Below are 9,187 nucleotides of genomic sequence, written 5' to 3'. Positions count from 1 at the left end.
TTCTCATCATTGTACAGCTGGGCGACATGGGGGGAGCTCTGTGTCCTGACCCCATTTGCTCTGCTCTCCAGAGGCCCTGAGAGAGAACTTCTCTCTCACCCCAGGTAGAATCCAGATGGGTGCCTGCCTCTTTTATAGGAAATATTTGTGAAACTAGATTGCACGATTTCCTTCACTAGCTCATTTTTTGGGGGCATCTAGATTCCTGTAGGGATGAAGTTATGATGAATTATAAAAATCTCTTTATCCCCAGAATAAAAAAGAAAAACTCCAGGAGCAAGAAGGAAGAGAAACATTCACTGCTAAGAAGGTTCAGGTTGCAAACTTCTTTTGCTTATTTATTGAGGTTAAAAGTTAAACTGGATTAGGACAATCATATTTTTCTGACACATTGACTTGCTTCTTAAGAAAACATATTTAGCTTTTTTTCATGAGTCATTTCAGTAGAAAAGCCAGGAGTTATGCTCTTGCACTGAGTAAAACACTGAAGGCCCCTTTGTGAGGGACTTAGCTAATTCATTGTATTTACTTGCCCCCCCTTCCCCCTCTGGATTAAATTTTTACTTAAATATTTGTACATGGATCAGGAGGAGAGGCATCTAGGCTCATTTCTGTGATTTTCACATATTAAAATTAGCACCCAATTTCTGGGCTCAGTGGCATTGTTCTCCAAGCTGTGACTGAGAAGTTTTTCTGTGGTTGACACCATTTCCTTCTTTCCCAGTTCCCCCCAATTACTCTTTCTCCTGGTTCCTAGACTGACTGACTTTGTCCTAGTGAGTGAGAAAAAATTGGGCTGAGGAAACAAAAAATCAAGAGCAGCCAACCTGACACAAAGTGGTAACAACAGGAGATCAAGAAAGCTCCCCTGTACACTGCAGGAATAGTTTGGTAGCAGGATGCTTGCATGGCGTGTGTGAGGGAAGCCCTGGGTTAGTTCCTAGCACAGAACAACAATAACAATAACAACAACAACATGAAAAAGCCTTTTGTGGTCATTGTGTGTGTTTCAGGACTGTGCGTCCTCTCTATTTAGGCTTTCATTAGTGTATATAACTATGGTTGTTTTCTGAATTTCAAACCTACCTAACTGAAAATTGGTAATGACCACGACATTTAAGTTTGTTTGATCATTAATGTGAATATGTTTTATAATTTGTATATCTTAGGATGCAAACTCTCCTTTTGAAAAGCTTGCCTTTTCTTCTTTACTTTCCTTTGTTTGCAGTTCTGAGGACTGAATCCAGGGCTTTAGGTATACTAGGCAAACACCCCGCCACTGAGTCTCCCATCCCATCTTCCTTTGTATATTTCTTTGTTGGGAAATTAAAAAAATAACTTGCGAAAAACTAAAACTAGAAATACCATCTGGTCCAGTTGTACTTCTTGGTATATTTCCAAAAGCATTAAAGTACAAAATACATGAATAGCCATCTTTATAGAATACAATTCCTTTATAGTTAAAGTGTAAAAATAGCCTACATACTCATTAACAAATAAATGAATGGAGAAATGTGGCATATATACACAGTGGAATATTATTCAGCCATAAAGAAGAATAAAATCATATCATTTGGAGGACTAGAGACCATCAGGCTAAGTAAGCCAGAAAGTTAAATATATAGTTTTTCTTATTTGGGAAATCTGAAAGATTAATAAATAAGTACTCAGACAAGCAATTAAATAAAAATAAAAGAGAAATGACAGGAAAATAGCAGGTAAACTTTTAGAGAGGGGGAGGGGATTAGCAGGGGAGGAAAGAAATAAGGCACCAAAAGATCCAGATATGTTAAATGTTCTAAAAATTTCCCCAAATGAGCCTCACTGTTCTGTTATGACCTAATTTAAAAAACCTGATACATGAGTGTGTGCAGTATTAAGTCCCTCATGTATTTTACATATTTTCTTTTTAGATTTTTGTTTACAGTGGGGTTTTTCCTATAGAAGATTTCATTCTTATAATACAAAATCTAAGTCTTTTCCATGATGAGTTTTGCCTTTGGGTAAAACGCTCAGAAAGGCTCCCCAAACTGATCTCTGAAGGTAGGCACAAGCCTCCTAGAATACTCAGTAATGGAGAACATTCATAGATTAACGAGAAAGGGCCTCTGGATTGCTAGAGGGTTTCCAGCTGAAGATCATTTAAACAGAAATGACAGTTTCTATTAATAAGAATTTATTCATGACAAGTCGATGAAATAAACATATCAATGACTCACAATTATTTTGTGTTTGTAATTTCCTAGAACTCAAGATACTTCAAACAACCCTCATTCTAGTATTTGTCATTGACAGTCATTTATTCTTTCTATCTTTATTTCAGGCCAGTATGTTCGTTTTGTTTTTCTCAGTGAATGATAAGTTCAATGGAAGTAAGTTTGGATAAATAAATAATACTAAGAAGAACAATGCTTGCAGCTGTCATGCAGGTTAATTAATTAGAATTAGTTAATTAGAATTAATTCAGGCATCTTGAGTTTCATTACCAGAAAGCGTCACCCCAGTCTCCCTTTCTTTCTTAGAAAATGGTAAATGTACAGGTACTCTGCAGAGAAGAGAAGAAGAGGGTCAGTGCTACGGGAGAGAAGAGAAAGAGCGGCCAGGCACTGGATATTGTTCATCTCACGCAGCTCTTTAATTCCGTGCAGTGAATTCATCTCAGAATGAAGAATTCAAATGTTCAAAATGAGCTAACTGATGAACCTCAGAGGAAAGAAGGCGTGGTTGTAGATACTAAAATGACCACACCGGCAGCCAAAAAAGGTTACGCTCATCTGTCCTACATTTTATTTATTTATTTAAAAGAGTAAAAGCAAAAACAAATGCAAAACCAAAACAGAAACAGAATATATAAGGTACAGAATTTCAAAACTAGAACAAAAAATTAGCAATGGTTGTTACGTTGCATATTTTTACAGTCAAATCTGTTGACAGACATGGGAGGCTCCCCACTATGCAAGGCATGGCACCAGCACCCTGCCAAAGTCCTCCAGGCTGCCCTACTGCCAGTGACTGACCACCGGTGACCCTGCCCATTAGCGGCTTGACACAGTTTGCATGTCTTTTGGTCATCTGTAAATCTTTGTGTTTTTCTCCTACATCATGGCCTGTGTTAGTACGCCTTTGGTAGCTATGGCAGAATACCTGAGGACAAACAGCTTAAAGGGGAAAGCTTTGCTTTGCTCACAGTTTTAGAGCTTTCCTGGTCACTCGGTCTAGTGAGTTTCATATAGCTAGAAAGAGTAGAAGTGTGTGTTCGAGGAGAACTGCTCCTGTCAAGGCAAGCAGAAGGCGAAGAGAAGGGGAAAAGTGGGGTGGGGATGGAGATAAAGGGGCTAGCGTCCCAGCATGCCCTTTAAGGCACCTGCTTCCTCTGTTTCATCACTTCCAGTAGTGCCACCAGCTGGGGATCAAGCTTTCAACACACAACTGCTTGGGGGCTATTCCAAATCCAAACCATCAGATGACCTAATCATAAAACCTTAACTTGAACATTTTCTCTGAAGACATTTTGCCATCAGGTGCCAACCATTTAGCTTATTGAGGTTGCATGTAAAATACTCAATATCTCTGTTGCTTTGTACCTAACCTGTGTACTCTGGACAAGATAAGTGCAAACTGCTTTATGTGGAGTGGCTGCTGTATTTATTGTCCAAGCCAGGATAGTCTCGAAAGTGAAGGAATGGGAAAGTCTTCTACTTAATTATATCAGAATAATAGGATAAACAGTAACTACCCAAGCAAACCAGGTCCTAAGATTCCACTGTTTAGAGAAAGGTTTTAAAATATTAGGTAGAGGAACTTTTTGAAATTATTTATTTAGCTAGATCCTCTTTTAAATGCTGTGATATTTCAAAAAAGTAGGGGATCACAGATCTTATATCTAACTCTTTGATATGACTTTCAATTAGTTGAAGGCTTGCTAAGGTGAAATCTCTCTTCCTCTCTCTCTGTCTCTCTGTCTCTCTGTCTCTCTGTCTCTGTCTCTCTCTCTCTCTCTCTCTCTCTCTCTCTCTCTCTCTCTCTATCTCTGTAAGCTTGAGGAAGGTATAGCTACAGGAAAACATGGAATATTAATAGCAATATACCTCCACTTGGAAGGCTTTCAAAACCCATATATTAAAAAAAGTGTGTTTTCCTGTTTCTGATCATTGTGAAATGTTCATAAGGCTCTAGTAAGTGATTTGCTGGACTAGAATGTTGTTTGTGTACAGTAAACATAAAGGGCAGTAGTAGAAAATGAGCAGTATGCCAGGATCTGAGTAAGCAGAACTAGTAATAGCCATTAATAAGTTATTTTAATCACTATTTTTACAAGCTCCGTAATGTACTGTTAGCCCCACTTTAGAGGTGAAAAGAATGAGGTGCAATTTTTTGATGAAGATCATACATTTGGGATGAAACAAGACCACTGTCTAAATTCACATCCCTGATATTCACTACATGTTCTATCTCTCTTTTAAGAAAGACTTGGAGATTGTCCTTGTCTGATCTCCATCCTCATCTCAGGTTTTCTCTGGGGTGACTAGAGGCCTATAATTACATCTTCTCCAGCAAAAAACCCAAATCTGTTATTTATGATGTTTCAAAGACAAAACAGATACCTAGTCTACCTGTTGTGTTAGTTTTCCCAAATATTTAACCAAACAGCATTTCAGCAGCAGAGACAGGGCTGATGTCATCTGCTCAATCACACAGGTTTGAATGTTCTACGGGTTACAAAATAATCTTCCTAGAGTGGAACGCAGCCCTGCTCGTTTTGTCTCCCAAGAAGGCTATCTGACCTGATAACCAGTTTCAGCGACTTCATGTCTTCCAGTCAGCTATACCCAGCAGCCTCAGCCTCCCATCTCCCCATGCTGTATTTAGAAAACAAGCAGCAACAGGCCCCCAGCTGCTGTGGAAACCATTCTTCCAAACACAGTTCTGCTGAGTGGTAATGACACACTGGCGAGCAATGACACATGCATTGATTATGTGTAACAGCAATAACCTCACTACTGAAACTGGCTTTGCAGCCTTTGTCACTGAGGTTCTTGCTTCAGCCAGTCTCCTGAACCACGCTGAGGAAGCAGACATACAGCAATTTCATCAGCTATCATCAAAACTCTCCACAACGACAATCACAAATTCCAAAATAATCCTCCACTTTACCAATGAATTTTTGTTTAACCCCAATTAGTGGCCCTTCTCCCTGTGTCTCTACAAGAAGAATTCCTGGGAAAACTGCCTCAGACCCCATTCTGTCCACAACCTGATGCTCTTATTGTCTATTGTCAACCCCTTGGATTCTTTGTCATTTGTCATTTTTAAAGTATCCTATATTATTTGAAACTCTACCCTCATAATTGGATGCATTCATTTGTCTTTGTTTGTTGAACAAATGTTTATTTATGGAGCACCTGTTATGATCTAGGCTGGTATTGCATGTCCAGAACCAAGTAACGCAGACATGCTCTTTGACCCTGTGGAGGAGGCTAAGAATAAACTGAATTAATTTTCTTAAACAATATTGAGATTATATCCCTATGCACTCGCATACTTTAAATGTCTTCTTCTCAGTTAAGAACAAACTGTACAATCTTCCATTCAGCGTCCTTCTATAATGATAGCGTGGGGCCAGCCCTCCCTTCCCTTACTGTTCTGCTTGCCATGGGTGCTATCTAAGCAGTGGGCAAAGAACTCATCTGGGGAACAAAATTATTATGCCAATAGATCTATGAATCTACATATAACTAAATATTAAATGGAATAAATGTCTTGCTCATTTCAGCTCCATATGTTCAAGTTTGAATTGGTGATGTTGTAAATTTATTCCAAAGTGAATTTAGAATAACTTGGTCCTAATATATGTTTTCTATGTAAGATTACACAAGGCTACTAAATGAACAATAATTGCTATGCGAGGTGGGGCACAAACTTTTGATCATTATAAGTGGACCTAAGTTTTTTGTTTCTTTCCTTTTTTTATTTTAGAAAGGGTCTACAGGATCTCACAATGTAGATTGGACTCATAGTGATCCGCTGTGTTCAGCCTCCCAAACAGCTGAGATTACTGGCGTGTGCCACCATGCCCAGTCTCAATTGCCATCTCAGCGTGCCCCAGGGATGGGGCCAGCACGGCAGGCCTGGGATCGAACCTCAGCCACTGTGTCTGCCTAAGCAGTCACTTTAATCCACTGAGCTATTTGGCTGGCCTGGATCTAAATTTCAAAAGTCTTAATTTTAACAAAATGGGACACTACCCTTGTCCTGTTGCCAAGATTCTATTAAAGTTCAGTATCCTGTTCCTTTAACTTTGAATGTAGAAATCCTGGGCAAAGCTCAGGTTCTGTTTCAAAAGTTTTCTCCTCTATTTCGATTGTAATCTTTTCCAGTGCTGTCCTGTCCTGCGTTTATCTCAGTTTTAGATGTAAAAGACTGTATTTTGCTTGTCTTTCAGTCTCCTGAAACACTTACACATCATATAACCAGAACTGCCAGTATGCACTGGTCATTTGAGAGGTGCAAATTAAAACAACACTGAGATTCCATCTCAGCTCAGAAAGAATGGCTGTCATCAAGAAATCAACCAAAGTCAAATGTTGGAAGGGCTGTGGAGAAAAGGAATCCTTTTCCTTTAATCATAAATGATTGATGTAGTAATACTCTGTCTCTATTGGTGGGAGTGTAGACTAGTACAACCATTATGGAAATTAGTGTGGAAACTCCTCAGAAAACAAAGATTAGGGGTTCCATTCAACCCAGCAATTCCCCTTCTGGTTATCTTCCGAGAAGAATTAAAAACATCATATCACAGTGATATATGTGCACTCATGTTTATAGCAGCACAATGCATCATGACTAAATCTCAGAAGCAACTTAAATGCCCATAAATGGAGGAATTGATTAAAATGATGTGGCATCACTATATAAGAGCACTACACAGCCATAAAGAGGGATGAACTTGAGACTTTTATAGGTAAATGAATGAAGCTTAAGACTGAGTGAACTAAATCAGACTCACACCTGTAAGTTTTGGATTGTCTTCCTTGTGTAAGAGGAATTAAGATCTAAAATGTACAACAGATATTGTGAAATGGGAAGAAATTGTTTAAAAGAAAAAAGGAACTAGGATGGGGGAAAGGGGAAAGGACTGTAGGGAAAAGGGAAAAAAATGCAAGTCAGTGATACTATTAATGTCTCTTAAATCATTTTTTAAAAGGTATGTGCTAATATCGATTGGAGAAATTATGCCCATATCTTGCACCCTGAGCAAGTACTTTAAAGATAACAAGTAGGGGATGAAGCTGAGCAAGGTGGAATCAGGGAGGAGGTGCTCAAGATGTCCACAGAGGAGATCATCTAGCACGCACCGCTGCTGGACAGCAAGATCAAGAGAATGAAAAGCAAAGTGTTGCGAGTCACCCGTGAACTTCAAGCCATGAAAGACAAGGTCAAAGAGAACAGTGAGAAAACCAAAGTGAACAAGATGCTGCCGTATCTCATCTCCAGTGTCACTGAGCTGCTGGACATTGACCCCAGTGACCAAGAGGAAGATGGTGCCAGTACTGACATGACTCCCAGGGGAAGGGCAAGTGTACAGTGATCAAAACCTCCACACACCAGACGTACTTCCTGCCTGTGATTGGGTGGTGGACGCTGAAAAGCTGAAGGTGTGAACAAAGATTCCTGCCTGATCCTGGAGACCCTGCCTGCAGAGTACGACTCGAGCATGAAGGCCATGGAGGTGGATGAGAGGCCTACAGAGCAGTACAGTGACATTGGTGGCTGGACAAGCAGATTCAGGAGCTGGTGGAGGCCATTGTCTTGCCTATGAATCACAAGGAGAAGTTTGAGAACTTGGGGATCCAGCCTCCAAAGAGGGTGCTGATGTATGGACCACTGGGGACTGGGAAGATGCTGCTGATCTGGGCCTGTGTGGCACAGACCAAGGCCACCTTCCTGAAGCTGGCCAGGCCCCAGCTGGTACAGTTGTTTATTGGGAACGGGGCCAAGCTGGTCCGGGATGCCTTCACGCTGGCCAAGGAGAAAGCAACGTCCATCATCTTCATTGACGAGCTGGATGCCATTGACACCAAGTGCTTTGACAGCAAGAAGGCTGGGGACTGGGAAGTGCAGAGGACCATACCAGAGCTCCTGAACCAGCTGGATGGCTTCCAGCCCAACACCCAAGTCAAGGTGATTGCAGTCACCAGCAGGGGGATATCGTGGACCTTGCCTTGCTCTGCTCAGGCTGCCTAGACAGAAAGAATGAGTTCCCAATGCCCAGTGAGGAGGCCCGGGCCCGGATCATGCAGATCCACTCTCAGAAGATGAACGTCAGCCCAGACGTGAACTATGAGGAGCTGGCCCACTGCACCGATGACTGCCATGGGGCCCAGTGCGAGGCCGTGCATGTGGAGGCGGGCATGATTGCCCTGCACAGGGGAGCCACAGAGCTGGCCCACGAGGACTAAATGGAGGGCGTCCTGGAGGTGCAGGCCCAGAGAAAGCCAACCTGCAGTTCTATGCCTAGGCCACTGCTGACTGCCTCGCAATAAATGGCCCTGTCTGCAAAAATAAAATAAAATAAAATAAAATAAAATAAAATAAAATAAAGATAATAAGTAATGCATTAACTGTCATTCCCATATTACTTTGCTGTGAGATTTTATCTTTTTTCCATAAAATAGAGAGTTGTCAATATGACATAAAGATTATTTCATGAATAATCCTCATCAATGTATGTTTAACAAAAAAAATCACAGACATCTACATTACTTTGTAGAAATAGTGATATATTTCAGGTAATTTTATATTATTAGAAAAAATATTGTGTGAATCCATTATTGTGTTAGGCTAGAGCTTGTAGAACTCTAGATCGTACCCTGCTTTGAAACTCATTTTAGGGTTTGTACCTATGTGCAAGAAGCTAAATTAACTCCTGTTTATTTAATATATGAAATTAATTTTTCTCTTCTAAATGATTGATGTAATAACACTCTATCACTAAATGATTTCCCTAACTAATGTATTTATTTATAAATGGGGGGGCCTGGCCCTAGCTCAGGCCTTTAAGTGGCTGCTTCCACAAAGCTGTCAGACTCAGGTTGCTGGAGTTCGAACCTCACACCTCTCCAGCTGGCCAAAAGTGCCCTGAAGGCATTCGAGGAACAAAAAAACAAAACAAAACAAAACAAAAAAA

The 9,187-nt window shown here is 40.5% G+C and overlaps 1 pseudogene; it reads left to right on the top strand.

Annotated features, from left to right (window-relative positions):
* LOC101590143 overlaps positions 1-8,518 on the top strand; it is a 27,901-nt pseudogene extending 19,383 nt beyond the window's left edge.
* The last annotated feature ends 669 nt before the right edge of the window (positions 8,519-9,187 follow it).

The sequence above is a fragment of the Octodon degus genome, unplaced genomic scaffold (genome assembly GCF_000260255.1).
Source record: "Octodon degus isolate 3935 unplaced genomic scaffold, OctDeg1.0 scaffold00013, whole genome shotgun sequence".
Classification (NCBI taxonomy): Eukaryota; Metazoa; Chordata; class Mammalia; order Rodentia; family Octodontidae; genus Octodon; species Octodon degus.
This window is presented reverse-complemented; position numbering and strand designations above follow the sequence as displayed.